Here is a 16,185-nt window from a genome sequence, read left to right on the forward strand (position 1 = left end):
CACAGCTATTCCTCAAAATAGCACTGTGGAATCTTTTACATCCCACCCAAGGGAGAAGACAGGACCTTCATTAAATATCTCATCTGAAAGGCGGCATCTCTGATAGTACTGCACTATCTCACTACTGGTGGTTTACTGGAGCGTCAGCATGGATCATGTACTTAAGTCTCCGGAGCAGGACTTGAACCCACAACCTTCTGATTCAGGCTACCCACTGACCCATGGCTGACACACTCAGGTGCCAGCCTCCTTCCCAAAGAGAGGAATTTTCCGTATATTCTCTTGGTGTGGTTTCTGTTCTGGGTGCGAGTGCTCCTGGGAATGTACAGTAGGTTCTTTTATGGCCTATCCTGGATTTTCCTTAATCTACTATTGGTGGGTGTGCCTTCAGCTGCCAGAGCCTTAAGCTCTGGAATTCCTTGCCTAAATCTCTCAACCTCTCTTTCCTCCTTTCTTCTTTGAAACCTACCTCATTGACCAAGCTTTTTGGTTGCCTCTCCTAATATCTTCTTACGTGACTCAGTGTCAAATTTTCACAGAATCACAGAATTGTTACAATGCAGAAGGAGGCCATTCACCCATTGTGTCTGCACCATTTTGTTTGGTTGCGCTTCTGTGAAGCCTCATGGGATACTTTACTCTCTTCAAGAACTGTCCTTTCTTTTAAAAATTGGAATGACATTGCATTATTTGGACACGGGATTTTTTTTTTAAAAAAGACCTTAAGTACATCTTGAACTGTGAGCCAAGCCAGCATGCCTTTTCCAAGAAATTGCCTGACTTGCCACTTGAGGAGGCGAGCTATTTGCTTATTTGAACAGTAATTACTTTAATGGTCGGAAAAAAACTGTTTTAAGGGCAAAGGTCTGGTGATTTACTGGAAATCACCTGACAAAGGAGCTTTATGTTTTGAACTTGTTGTTTTGAACTCAGTTGGGAATGAACTGAGAAGAGTAAAAGCTGCCCAGCTCGCACTCTCCTTGCCTTGCCTTGCCTGAAACACAGTGTGATTGCTAACATCCAGCTAGGAATCCTCATCTCAGCGGAACTTGTCTGTATTTGGAAACCCGAGAGGCTAAGACAAGAAGGATTGATCTGGCTCTATTTTCCTACACACTGAAGCTCCGTTGGTGAGATCTTCCAGACATCTACTGGGACTGGCAACCTGTCCTTGCACAAGAGAGCACCATATTGAAGTATCAAAGCCCTGCAAACTTGCTCCTTTTTATAAAGTTTTTACTTCAACCGCCCAACCCTGCAGAGACCCTATTTGTATGTCCTTTGTTTCTGTGTGTGTGCGTGTGCGCGTGTATGTATGTGTGTATGCTGGGGAATTTTGAAAGGGATAGATAGTTATACTTTCAGATTACAAGTGTGTTAACCAGTGCTTGCAACTTGTTTTAAAAAATAAGTTTTGTTTTATAGTAAATCAATCATTCTGAGTTTATTGAAAGAGGCCTGGTTAAAGTCTCTTTTATTCTGGGTCTTATAGTAGTGAAGGTAAATAATTGGTCATTTTGTTGAGCGAATTAAACTTTTAAACTAATGTTGTGATCTTGGAGTAGTGGGGCTAGATAAACTGCACACTCCTCTCATCCTGGTCATATCACAGGCACTATATAAATGCAGGTTTCTTGTTGATTTCATTCAGGTTCTGGGAGACCAGAAGCTTTGAGCTGGCTTTGCACGACACGGTTAAATCCTTATTCGACATGGAAGACCCAGTTTCTCATGGATCTCTGATTTAGCTGCCAGGACTCTGGGAATTGGCTAATTGACACCATTCATCCAAACTGAAGCGAGCAGCTGAGTGTAAAAGAAACTGAACATTTTCCAAACTCATTTAGCAGACATGGGATGCCCTCGCCCAGTTCAAAAGCCAATCCCGTGAGGGGCAAGAAGAGTTTTCCGTACTTGCTGTGACAACTCAGTTCCCCTCCCAATTATGTTTGAACCAAATGGAAGATTCTTAAATTAATTTGAATTCCATGGGACAAGAACTAGATATAAAATACGTAAACCTGGACCTTAGAGATATTTCTCATTAGAGCAGCAAAGTTATTGCACAAGGCATCAAATAGACCGGCTGGATTTATTTTTATTCCTTGTTCTTACCTTTAGAGAAATAGAAACTTAATAAAATGACAAAAATAAACTTTCAAGGAACATCTGTTAGTTATTGAAAAGTGTGACGCTACCATTTTACTTACAATTGAACCAGAGAGATTAAGGGGACAGTGCTGTTCAGAATTATCATGGGTTTTTGATGGAGTAAACAGGGAGAAGCTGTTTCCACTGGTCGATAACTAAGGTACATAGATTCAAGATAATCGACGAAAGAACAAGAGGGGGAGGTGAAGAGAATTTTTTTTAACGTAACGAGCTGTTGTGAGAATTCGTATGTTTGTATGTATGTTGTGATCTGGAAGGTGCTGCCTGAAAGGGCAGTGGAAGCAGATTCGATAGGAACTTTCAAAAGGGAGTTGGATAAATACTTGAAAGGGAGGAAGTTGTGGAATTGTAGACCTGTATAGTGTATAGCACAGAAAGAGGGCATTTATCAATCGTGTCTGTGTGAGCTCTTTGAAAGGGCTGTCCAGTTATACCCAATGTTCTTTCCCCACAGCCACAGAGATTTATGGTGAAAGCAGGAAAGGGTGGAGGTGGAATCTGACACTGGAGGGAGTTGCAATGTCCATCGGGCTTTCTTCCAATACGAGATTCAGGAAGACCAGAATAAACAAAGCCAACCAACTTATTCTGCTAAGTTTTCTTCTGTACCCCACCCTTATGTCATTGGAATGAAATAGGAGAATAGCTGATATTAATGGGAGTGTCTGAGTTAAATATGTTGGGTCTCATTGTATAAATTGTTTTTAACCTGTAGCCTTGACCTATTTATAGATCTGAATGTTGCAGTGGGCAAACTCTGGATCCTGCAGCTGTGTAATTTCAGTGTCATTCCTTCTTTTCTTTGGGACCCAATGGGATCATTGCTGCTGAGGAGACACTGTCTAGTTTGTCCTTACGGCAGTCTCTCAGTTTTGGTACAGGTTTAGAATCGGTTAAATAAAATGAGGTAAAGGTTACTTTTCCATCACAGATGCCAAAAAGGAAAAAACAAATTCAGAACGATGTGAGAAGAAGGGGAGGCGGGACTAATTGGACGGCTCTTTCAAAAAGCCAGCACAATGGACCAATTGGAATCCTTCTGTGCTGGAAGATACAATACTTGTAGGTGTCAGCGGTGACTCAGTCAGTAGCACTCTAACCCCTTAGTCAGATCATCACTTTGTTCCCACTCCAGTTGCTTGAGCACAAAATCTAAGCTGAGGATGCAGAGCTGAGGGAGTGCTATACTGTTGGAGGTGCTGTCTTCCAGAAGAGAAGTTAAACTGCCTGCCCTTTTGGATGTGTGTAAAAAAAATCCCATGACACAGTTTCAAAGAAAGCAGGGGAGTTGTCCACAGTCCCCTGGCCAATATTTATCCCCCAACCACCATTACTAAAACAGATAGTCTGGCCATTATTACATTGCTGTTTGTGGGAGCTTGCTGTGCACAAATTGGTTCCCACGTTTCCTCCACTGATCACAGTTCGCAAACTACCTCATTGGCTGTAAAGTGTTTTGGGACACCCTGAGGTGGTGACAGGCACTATAGAAATGCAAGTCTTTTGTTCTTTGCTCTTCAAAAGAGGATCTTTTAGTGGCTTTTGTGACGCAGTTAGAGTGAGGAGAGAGGAGGGGTGGGGATTAGTTGCTGATCATTTCCACAACGTTCCCCCATGTATTAATCTGATTTTATGTTGCTTCTCCCAGTGATGCTGAGAGAGATTCACAGCTCCTGGCAACAGAACTCGGGTGATGATGAGCAGGAGTGAATATGGGAAGCAGCAGGCCAAATGGCCTCAGGGAACTCTCTGAGGGAGGGTGCCATCGACAATTGGCACTAAGGGGAAAGTGGCATTGGAGTGCAGGGGAATAGCAGCACGTCAGTGTAAAGACACGAGAGCAGGGGGCTTAGAGAAGCCTTGGTTTCTGTTACCAGCCTGCGAGTTGGGCAGTTGCCTCCTCCACCCATGAGAATGGAAAAGAAGAGAGAGAAACCACAAAGAGACAACCAGAAAACAACATAACAAGACTGAAAGAACAAAACAGGGCACGGTGACACAGCCAGTATTCCATCTGTCATGTTCTTACCCACTCACCCAACCTGTTTATTTCTCTCTCTGCAGCATCCTCCTCACTGCTTCGTTTCCCGCCTAAACTTTGTGCATCGCCATCTAACTTGGATACATTACACTCAGTCTCCTAGACATTAAATAGCTGAGGCCCAAGTACTGAGCCTTGTGGTACTTCACTAGTTACAGTCTGCGGACCTGAAAATGTCCCGGTTATTCCCGCTTTCTTTTTTCTGAACAGATTCTCAATCCATGTTAATATATTAGCCCCCAGCCCGATGAGTCCTAATTTTGTGTAGTAACCTCTTTGTGTGGCACCTTAGCGAACGCTTTTTGGAAATGACCCCCCCCCCCGGTTCCCCGTTATCCACCTTATGAGTTATGTCCTCAAAAAAAAAGATTTGTCAAACGCAGTTTCCCTTGCACAGTGCTACAGTGAAACACTGCGGGATATTTTACCATATGAAAGATGTTTGTCTTCTGCCAATGCAAAATGGCCATCTGCGCATGCGCAATGGTCCGCACAGACTAGACGCAGGATTACACACAGGATATAATTCTGGTACAAGGTGGTGGGCCACAATACATTTAATATTGAGTATTGGGACCAATTTGCTTCAAAATCTATCATTTAAATATGGGTGTTTGTAGTATAATTGAATTCAATTTGAAATTTGAGAAGGAAACATTTTGAAAAGGGGTTACAGTGTAATTGCAAACAACCTGTCAACCGAAACTAATGCCACAGTGCCCAGTACCACCCAACTCCCCTGCCCCCCCACCCACCCCAGGTTCAGAAACTTTGTTCTATCTCTGATGAGGCTCAATGGGGAAAATTCCCATTAATTTCTGCACACTGTGTCTCCTGATGTGTTTTTGCGCAAATCCAGAGGGATGTCCCCGTCTCTCCAGAACCAGGGATGTGTCCGGGTGCAGTCAAAGTTTGTGTTAGTTTGCTTTTTCACAGAGTCAGTGTGAGTGCGTGTGGACCAGTACATGTGGTGGAGAAGCACTGGAACTTCGCGTGCGCAATGTTGGCAGCAAATGCAGCCATATTAGAGGCCTTGCCTAGTCTTGGTTGTGGCTGTGACACATGACGTAGCACAAGCATTACTGTGGGAGTACAGTGCAACGTAGAAGTGTCAAAAACTAACAGGAAAAATATACCTACAGACTAAACACGGCCAGACAGAGAACATACTCAGCATCCTGCTGTCTGTGTAAGATGATGGTCATGCAGAAGATCAAATCTGTTAGCAATGAGTTGGCTTCATATGATGCACCTTTGCTGATGGCTGAGGAGACCAACCTGTGAGAGGCAGGTTCTGCCACAGGTGCTGCGTACAAACTGATTATCAGGTGTCATTCTGGGTTGTTGTTTTCTGCGTTGGCGCTTGTTGCCAAGCCGCTGGAGCCATTGATTGTCATGGTGACGCACGCCAACCCACAGGTGATGTCGCCATTTCCATCTGTGTTTCCAAGTTGTGAGAATCGACACTTAGGGCTTTCGTGTCACATTTGCAATCATCCTTCAAGTGGAGCTTTTTTGCGCTTAGATAGAGAACAATACTGTTTAAAAAGGGGAACAGCAAACCGGTTTCTTCTAAAATTATTCTTATTCTCCAGGTTGTACAGGAAAGATTTTTTTTCATCTATATTTAATTATTTAACCAGGCAGGCTGCATTCTGAATGCTGTCTGGAGCAGGCTTTGATAAGTGATGCAACAGACAGATGGGATGTCTGATTGTCTGTAGCTTTAACCTGGGAACACGGAAAAGAAAGGCACACGATAGCATCATTCACAACCTCAGGGCATTTCGAAGAGCTTTTACAACTATCAAGGTTCTTTTTGAAGTGTAGTCACTGTTGTATTGCAGCAGCTAATTTGCATATGGTGGTCTCTCACAACCAGCCATGTGATTATGAGTAGATAATCTGTTTAGAGTTATTACGGCACAGAGGGAAACCATTCAGCCCTTGGAGCCAGCTCTCTGTACAGCAATCCAGGCAGCCCATTCCCCTGCTCTATCCCCGTCACCCTCAAGGTTTATCCCTCAAGTTCCCATCCAATTTCCTTTTGAAATCTTTCATTGTCTCCGCTTCTACCACTCTCGTAGGCAGTGAGCTTCCGGGAGAGAGATGGAGCGATTCAAGGAGGAAATAGCAGATTTTTGAGCCCGGGCCTGTAGGGAAGGAAATCAGCCGACCTTACCCCACCTGGCCTGCATGTGACTCCAGACCCACAGCAATGTGGTTGCTTCTGCCCTCTGAAATGGCCTAGCAAGCCTCTCAGTTCAAGGGCATTTAGGGATGGACAGCAAACGCTGGCCTTGCCAGTGACGCCCACATTCCATGAAAGAATAAAGACAAAAAGGCGATGAGGGCACAGCTGTCAGTGCCAGTGTGATTAAAATCAGCGATGAAAAGTGACCTGAACTCAAGGAGTGCAAAGATCATGGCGAATGGGGATGGAGGTGGCCACAGAGAGAATTGAACACATGAGTGAAAATTCTCAATGACCAAACAAGAGCAGGAGACATTGTCTCCCTCCCAAGACCACTGGATTCTCCAGTATGGCAACTCTGAGGTGGATCAGCCACTGTTTTGAATTGTTGCCTCTGCTTTCCCTTGTGTATGAACGAGTGTGCCCAACGATAGAGACAGATCAGAGTAAAGCTAGAAAGGCCTCGTGGGCTTGAATCCTGGCAATGGACATTGGGAAACTGCCTGATTCACCTGATTTTCAACTCTTAACACTAAACAGTTTGGAATGCAGCAAGCCGAGACACATTCTAACCTTTCCATCGATTGCACTCATTGTGTAAAATTACCTAGTGGGAAATCTGCAGAGGGAAACCTTACTGAATTACAAGTTCCCTGTGTGTCCTGGATGATGTCAGTTTTGATCTGTCACATTGGAAGCAGACTGAGAGTTTCCTGATCTCTTCCTCATGGATTACTCATGCAGATTCCAAATGTGATTTCCCTCATTCCATTTCTACAGCCCTAACATAAAGAGTGAGCCCCAATTACACGGAACCAGCTGAAGTGGTCTTCACACAGAGGTTTAAGGTCTCCCAAACAAAGGCCGAGTGGGAATTCACAGAATCATAGAATTGTTACGGTGTAGAAGGAGGCCGTTTGGCCCATCATGTCTGCACTGGCTCTCTCAGCATTTTAACTTAATGTCAATCTCCTGCCTTTTCCCCTATACCCCAGCACATTGTTTTTATTTAAATAATCATCCAATGTCCTCTTGAAAGCCTCAATCGAACCTGCCTCCGTCACACCTTCAGGCAGTGCATTCCAAACCCTAACTACTCGCTGTGTGAAAAAGTTTTTTCTCACCTCACATTTGTTTCTTTTACAAAACACTTTAAAACTGTGTCCTCTGGTTCTCAATCCATTTACGAGCGGGAACAGTTTCTCCCTATCTACTCTGTCCAGGCCCCGCATTATTTTGAAAACTTCTATCAAGTCTCCTCCCCAAGGAAAACAGTCCCAACTTCTCCAATCTTCCCTCATAACTGAAGTGTCTCAACCCTGGAACCATTCTCACAACCGCTCACATCCTTCCTATAGTGTGGCACCCAGAACTGTACACAATACTCCAGCTGAGGTCTAACCAGTGTCTTATATAAGTTCATCATAACCTCCCTGCACTTGTACTCTATGGCCCCATTAATGAAGCCTAGAATACAGTATGCTTTAGAAACATTTTCTCCTTGTCCTGCCACCTTCAATGACCTAAGTACATATACACCCAGGTCTCTCTGCTCCTATACACCCTATAGAATATCATCCTTTATTTTATACTGTCTCTCCATATTCTTTGTACTGATGTGTGTCACCTCACACTTCCACACTGCCAGCGTTACCATACCACACAAATCCTGTTTTCACGATTGGTGAGATTGGAAGCTAAAACAAAAATTGCTGGAGGGTTACGGGGACAGCATCTGTGGAGAAAAAGACAGAGTTAATATTTCGAGTCCATATGACTCTTCTTCAGAACTGGAGATTGGAAGCTTCCTGTCTGGGGAGTTGTAAGTTGATATTCCTATCTCAACGCTTGTGTCTCAGGGTCTCACCTCTCATCATCTTCTGTTGGTTCTCCTAAGGCCTCAAGCTTAAAATTTGAGCCCTTATGTTCAAATCTCTCCATGGCCTTTTTTTCCCTTATTCTTTCCTGGGGCGTGGGCGTCGCTGGCAAGACCAGCATTTGTTGCCCCAATTACCCTTGAACTGAGAGTCTTGCTAGGCCATTGCAGAGGGCAGTTAAGAGTCAACTACATTGCTGTGGGTCTGGAGTCTCATGTAGGCCAGACCAGGTAAGGAGGGCAGATTTCCTTCCCCATTGTGAACCAGATGGGTTTTTACAACAATCAGTGATAGTTGTAATGGTCACCATTACTGAGACTAGCTTTATATTCCAGATTTATGAACTGAATTATTAATTGAACTTAAATTCCACCAACTGCTGTAGTGGGATTTAAACCCATGTCCCCAGAGCACTGGCCTGTGCCTCTGGATTACTAGTCCAGTGACATTACCACAACACCACCATTTCCCCATCTCAACCCTCCCCCCCACCACCGCTTTCCATAAACTCTCCCTTCCTCCAGTTCTGGCAGCATGCATTCCTCCCCCCCTCTCTGAACCCCATCATTCTCCAATTATCTCCTTAAACTCCTCCACAACTCCACCTCCCCCTCCCGCTCTTGCTTCAAGGCCATCCGGAAAATCCAATGCCTGAATTTTTCACAATGTATCTTCACTGATGGAGTAGCAAATACTCGGTGTGAGAGGACACCCCTCCTATCAGCCGTCAGTAATCCTCTACAAAACAAAAATAAAAATACTTGGAAAAACTCAGCAGGTCTAGCAGCATCTGTGGAGAGGAACACAGTTAACGTTTCGAGTCCGTATGACTCTTCAAGAGAACTAAGTAAAAATAGAAAAGAGGTGAAATATAAACTGGTTTAAGGAAGGGGGGGATGGGACAAGTAGAGATGGATAGAGGGCCAGTGATAGGTGGAGATAACCAAAAGATGTCATAGACAAAAGGACAAAGAGGTGTTGAAAGGGGTGATATTATTTAAGGAATGTGATAATTAAGGGTAGAAAGCAGGACAAGCAAGGTCTAGTGGGGGTGGGGTGGGGTGAAGAGAAGGGACCGAAACAGACTTAAAGGTAGAGCTAAAACAGTGGATGGAAATACATTTAAAAATAATGGAAATAGGTGGGAAAAGAAAAATCTATTTAAAGTATTAATCCAAGTAATCCTCTCTTCAACTCACCTGGAATCTCTGGGATCTGGTGATGTGTTTCTAACAAAAAACAGACACAAACTAGGGTTGAGTGTGGAACCACAGCACGGAAAGGAACTTGGTTGGGGATGGGGGAGGGGCTGAGCTCGATATATTTGGTTAGTCTCGGGATTGATCTTACTCTTTTGAGGTCAAGTAAAGAGTTGGAATGAGATCAGTCAGTGTTCACTGAAGGCAGTCCACATACCATGAACGGGTAATAGTGCTGCTGCTGAGGAAATTAGATGGAAGCCAGGCCCCTTTCAAAAGGGTTTTTTGGCTATTGCCTAGACAATATTCCATCGCTGCCTTGTATGAAGATTTCTCTTCAGGGAGGCCATTCTGGTTGTGCATTGCTTCCCCCCTTCATCATCCCTAGAGTTAGTGATTAGAGTGTTTTATATAGAAGTCTCCATTTTATAGGTGCTCTCTCAGACTCACTCATTCTCCAAATCACTCTCACACCCTCGCACTGACACACATGCACTCACACTCACACACACACACACACACACAATCTCACAGACACACACACACACTCTCTTCCTCTCTCACACACACACAAACACTCCCACACAGGCATACACATACACACTCATACACACACACACTCACATTCACACACTCTCACCCATACACACTCAGCCACACACACACTCAGCTACACACACTCTGACAGACACTCTCACATTCACTCTCAGACTCACATGCACACACATAATCTCACATGCACACACACTCTCTCACACACACACACAGGCACTCACATACATGGTCTCTCTCTCTCTCACACACACACACCCTCACTGACACACACACACACGCTCACACCGTCACACTTACATACACATACTCACACATACACACCCTCACCCACACACTCACACAAACATTCCTACATACTCACACACACCTACTCTCTCTCACACACATCTACATCCTCACCCACCCACACACTGACACACAGTCTATCTCACACACACACACACATTCTCACACTCATACATACACTCACACACACCCTCACACACACTCACACCCCCTCACCCACACACTCTCTCACACACACTCTCTCTCTCACACACTTGCATGAACGCTCCCACACACTCTTACACACACACACATACATACACACAACTCACACATATTGACACATACAAACTCACTCTCACACTCACACACTCACATGCTGACACACATTCACAAACTGACACACATTCACACACTCTCTCTCTATCACACACAGTCTCTCACACACACACTCTCTCACACTCACATACACTCACAGTCACATTCACGCTCACACTCACACATACTCTCTTTCTCACACACACAAACATTTCCACACACTCCCAAGCACATTGACACATACAAACTCACTCACATTAGGCAGAATTTTATGACAGCGGGATTTTACGTTCCCACTGAAGCCAATGGGGTTTATAATAGCTCGCCGCATTTTACGGCCCTATCCCCGCTGAAACAGGGCAGTAAAATTCTGCCCATTGACACATACAAACTCACTCTCTCACTCACGCAGTCACTCATACACACAAATTCACACTTATACCCACACTCACATGCTCACACACACACACATTCACGAACATTCACATTCACACACATGCATCCCATGAGCAATGTCATATGTATAAAGAAAAGAAAGATTTGCATTTATATAGCACCTTTCACAGCCTTGGATGACCCAACGCACTTTACAGTCAATAACGTATTTTTGAAGTATCATCACTTCTGTGATGTAGGAAACATGGCAGCCAATTTGCACACAGCAAGATCCCACAAACAACCACGTGATAATGAGCGGGTAATCTATTTTTAGTGATGTTGATTGAGGAATAAGTATTGGCCTGGACACCTGGGAGAGCTCCGCTGCTCTTCTTTGAAATAGTGTCGTGAGATCTCTATATAGATAGACAAATGCCTACTCCGTGTGTTTGTACATATGTTCAGCTCCCACCACCTAAAACATCCACATTGAAAAGGGCAATCACTTATATTGGCCAAAAGCGCCAACCATTAACCATTTGCAATAATATCAATTTCAAAATTTTCTTAAACTGTCTCTGCTTCAGGCAGAGACAGTCAGTGTTTCAGGATTCAGCCAAGTTCCAGCAATTTGGGAAGTTGCAAACCTGATTAGATTGCAGCATAGAAATTTCCTTTCAGTACAGGGCAGGCCAAGGTAGTGGCAGGTACAAGGCTGAGGCGCCACCACAGGCAGGAGGGTGAAACTTCGGCAAGACAAGTTTACATAGAAAATTCCCATTATAAATATGAACACTGGGAATTCGTAAAGGAAGTGCGTGCAAACATTTTATATCCACAGGAGAGATGGACAAATGGACAGATATACTCCAACTGCTCATGGCAAGTTGGAAGATAGTGCTGCATCAAGAGGAGGTGAACAATTTGTACGTTCTTTCAAGGGATGTGAGTGACCAACATTTATTGTACTCTACCTCTAGTTGCCCCAGAGATGGTAGCAGTGAGCCACCTTCTTGAACTGCTTACAGTCTATGTGGTTAAGGTGCTCCCACAATGCTGTTAGGTAGGGAGCTTCAGGATTTTGAGTCAATGATGATGAAGGAACAGCCAATGTATTTCCAAGCAGGTATGGTGTGAGACTTGATGTCGAACTTGGAGGTGATGGTGTTCCCAAGCAGCAATTGCCTTTGTCCACTAGGCGATAGAGGTTGCGAATTTGGGGTGGTGCTGCCAAGTAACAAGTAACATTTAACATGCTATGTATTTATTATGCTGCAATTAAATGTCAGTGTGCCATGTATAACCACTCTGTATTCTCAAAACGAATGTTTCATTCAATTATAGATCCGCTTGGAATTCTTTAAAATCTAATTGTTAATTAAAGAAAGGATCAGAGATTACTGGCTGTTTAATTATTTGGCTGGAGATATGTAGAGACTGGGAGGTGTTGGTTTCCATTTGCACCATTACGGAGCATGTATGAGAGTTTGACATCCACAGTGTCAATTTAAAATATTATAACAAGACTTGCATTTATATATCACCTAGCACTACCTCAGGCCACCCCAAAGCATTTACAGCCAATGAGGTATTTTTGGAAGTGGAATTTTACAGCCCTGTTGGCAATGGGCATCATGGCGGGCGGGCTGGAGGGAACAAATGGCCAGAAGGCCAAAATTCAGTTTCACGCCAGTGTGAAAGCACAGCGGGATCATCCAATGGTGTCTGCCATGTGGAATGCCAATCCCACTGGAGGCTGGCGTGAACCCAATTTGCATCCCACTAATGGGATGTAAAGTAAAGCCAGACCGGAATCGTCCCCCACCCCAGATTTACCATTACGTTGATGGGAAAACATGTTGGCCCAGAGCACGTCTGGACAAGAGTGACGTAGGTAAAACATCCTTTCTCCCACCTGCTACCGCACTTTGTGCACATTGGGGACAATTCCACTCACTACTATAATGTAGGAAACATGGCAGGCAATTTGCACAGAGCAAGCTCCCACAAACAGCCATGTGATAAAGACCTGATAATCTGTTATTATATCGGTGGTGGCAGAAATATTGACCAGGACACTTGGCCAACACAATTGCCCTTCTTTGGGGGAAGGTGGGACCTCGGTTTAAAGTCTCATCTGAACGATGGTACCTTCAATTGTACAAGACTACCTCAGTACTTCCCTCCTGACAGTGCAGTATTCTCTCAGTGTAATCCTCCAAAAGTGCAGTGCCTCATCAATACTGAACCTTCAGCATTGCAGCACTCCTTCTGTACTGACCCTCTGACAGTGCAGCACTCCTTCAGTACTGACCCTCTGACAGTGCAGCGCTCCCTCAGTACTGACCCCCTGACAGCGCAGCACTCCCTCAGTACTAGCCCTCTGACAGTGCAGCGCTCTCTCAGTACTGGCCCTCAGACAGTGCAGCACTCCCTCAGTACTGACCTTCCGGCAGTGCAGCACTCCCTCAGTACTGACCCTCCAACAGTGCGGCAATCCTTCAGTATTTTCCCTCTGACAGTGTGGCGCTCCCTCAGTACTGACCCTCCGACAGTGCAGCACTCCCTCAGTATTGACCCTCTGGCAGTGCAGTGCTCCCTCAGTGCTGATCCTCTGATAGTGCGGCACTCCCTCAGTACTGCCCCTACAACCCATGTAAGCAATGTTTAAAGAAAATTTTAAGAAAAGACAGGATTTATCTGAAAGCCCTCTGAGTTTTTTTCAGGGTTACTGGCAGCAGTGTCCTGGAGATTTATGTATGATTCCTGGAGACTCCAGGACTATCCTGGAGGGTTGGCAACCCCATGTTTATATTACATCATCAGTTCCTAAACTGTGGGGCATAATCCAATTGGAGTCACAGAAACAGCAAATAGGGCTTCGAGCTGCCCCCCGTCTGAGACTTTGCCCCACACCAGCGCCAAGACCCAGCTGGCATCTGGCACTGCCCTTGGCCTCCTTGTCTCTCTGCTTCTCTCTCCAGGCCATGGGCTCCTGTCCTTGGCCGCTTCGCTGAGTCTTCTGGAGAGCTTGGCTTAAACCCCAGTGACCAGTAACCGTCGCATCTCATGCTCTACGCCTGTTCAGACCCACTTTCCTCAGAAAGTCCGACGCTGAACATGAACCCAGCGGTGATGGCTCCGTTGCTGAGCTGGGCCTTTCTGAGCCCAACCCCGTCACCCTGGTGCTGTGGAACAATGTGGACCCCAACATCAGTCGCCTCAAGATCCTCAATCTGCATTTCCGCTGTTTCCTGGTCAGGGTCCATGAGCTGGGGCAGATGAAGTAATGGACTGATGAGTACATAAAATAATAACACATACACATATAAAAATGCAGGTTTTCATATTTATATGATGTATTATATGTTGATTTATGATTTGTGAACTTTAATAATTGTACGCTGAATGTTACTATGCTGTGTTATTGCTGTTTTTGTTGGTGTCTGGGATCACCTTAATTTTCATGTGTTCAAATGAGGTCATATTGGAAAATAGTTTGGGAACTGCCATCTTGTACCACACGTTATTTAAGTGTCTAGTCATATGACCATACTTGTTAACATTGACCCAAAAATCATAGAAAGGTTATAACACAGAAGAAGGCCTTTCAGTCCTTCATGTCTGTGCTGGTTCTCTACAAGAGCAACTCAGCCAGACCCACCCTCCCACCTTTCTCTCATACCCCTGTCAATTTTGTCTCTTCAGATAATTATCCAATTCCGTCTTTTAAGGCACAATGAAATCTGCCTCTACCACACTGTCAGGCACTGCATTCCAGATCCTAACCACTCACTGCGTAGAAAAGCTTTTCCCCTTTGGTTCTTTTCCCAATCACCAGAAATCGATGTCCTCTGGTTCTTGATCCTTCCACCAATGGGAACAGTTTCTCTCTATCGACTCTGTCCAGGACTCTCATGGATGTCTTGGTACATGAATCACAAATAGTTAGTCTGCAGGTTCAGCAAGTGACTAGGAAGGTATATGGAATGTTGTCCTTTATTGCAAGGAGAATGGAATATAAAAGTCAGAATGTTTTAGTGCAGTTGTACAAGGCATTAATGAGACCACATCTGGAGTACTGTGTACAGTTTTGGTTTCCTTATTTAAGAAAGGACATAATGCATTAGAAGAAGCTCGGAGAAGGTTCACTCGACTGATTACTGGGATGAAGGGTTTGTCTTATGAGGAGAGGTTGAGCAGGTTGGGCCTATACCCATTGGAGTTTAGAAGAATGAGAGGTGATCTTATTGAAACATATAGGATCCTGAGTGGATGCTGAGAGGACGTTTCCCCTTGTGGGAGAGAAAAACTAGGGCAACCAGTTTAAAAATAAGATGGGGATGAGGAGAAACTTTTCCTCTCAGAGGGTCATCAGTCTGTGGAACTCTCTTTCCAAAGAGCAGTGGAGGCTGCGGCATTGAATATTTTTAAGGTTGAGTTAGGTAGATTCTTGACTAACAAAGGAGTCACAGGTTATCGGGGTAGGCAGGAATGTGGAATTGAAGTTACAATCAAATCAACCATGATCTTATTGAATGGCGGAGCAGGCTCGAGGGGCCGAATGGCCTACTCCTGATCCTAACTTGTATGTTCTTATGACTTTGAGTACCTCAACAAATCTCCTCTCAACCTTCTCTTCCGTAGGGAGAACAGCCCCAGTTTCTCCGATCTATCCTCATAACTGAAGTTCCTCGTCCCTGGAACCATTCTTTTAAATCTTTTCTGCCTTCACACCCTTCCTAATGTGTAGTGCCCAGAATTGAACACAATTCTCCAGTTGAGGCTGAACCAATGTTTTATAACGGCCCATTGTAACTTCCTTGCTTTGGTACCCTCTGTCCTTATTTACAAAGTCCAGGATCTCATATACCTTTTTAACTAACTTCTCAAACTGCCCTGCCACCTTCAAGGCTATCTGGTATCTCTGGAGCAATTGTGTTTCCGATACTTTTGGTGCAACATTAAATTCTCTTCCTTCCACCCCTCAAGGGCAATAGGAACTACACTACCCATAGTGCATTTTGAACACTGCAACTGGGCAAGGAGCAATTATAAGCCGAGATATCAGCCCTTGCTCTTACAGGATTGGTTGTTCCAAGGACAGATCAAATTGTTGATTGGTTGGACCTCATGTCAATCGGTTGTAGCATGTGCAGCTGTCAAGCTTGGGTGACCTGCACAGTC

This window comes from Carcharodon carcharias, chromosome 8 (genome assembly GCF_017639515.1).
Source record: "Carcharodon carcharias isolate sCarCar2 chromosome 8, sCarCar2.pri, whole genome shotgun sequence".
In the NCBI taxonomy this organism is placed as follows: domain Eukaryota; kingdom Metazoa; phylum Chordata; class Chondrichthyes; order Lamniformes; family Lamnidae; genus Carcharodon; species Carcharodon carcharias.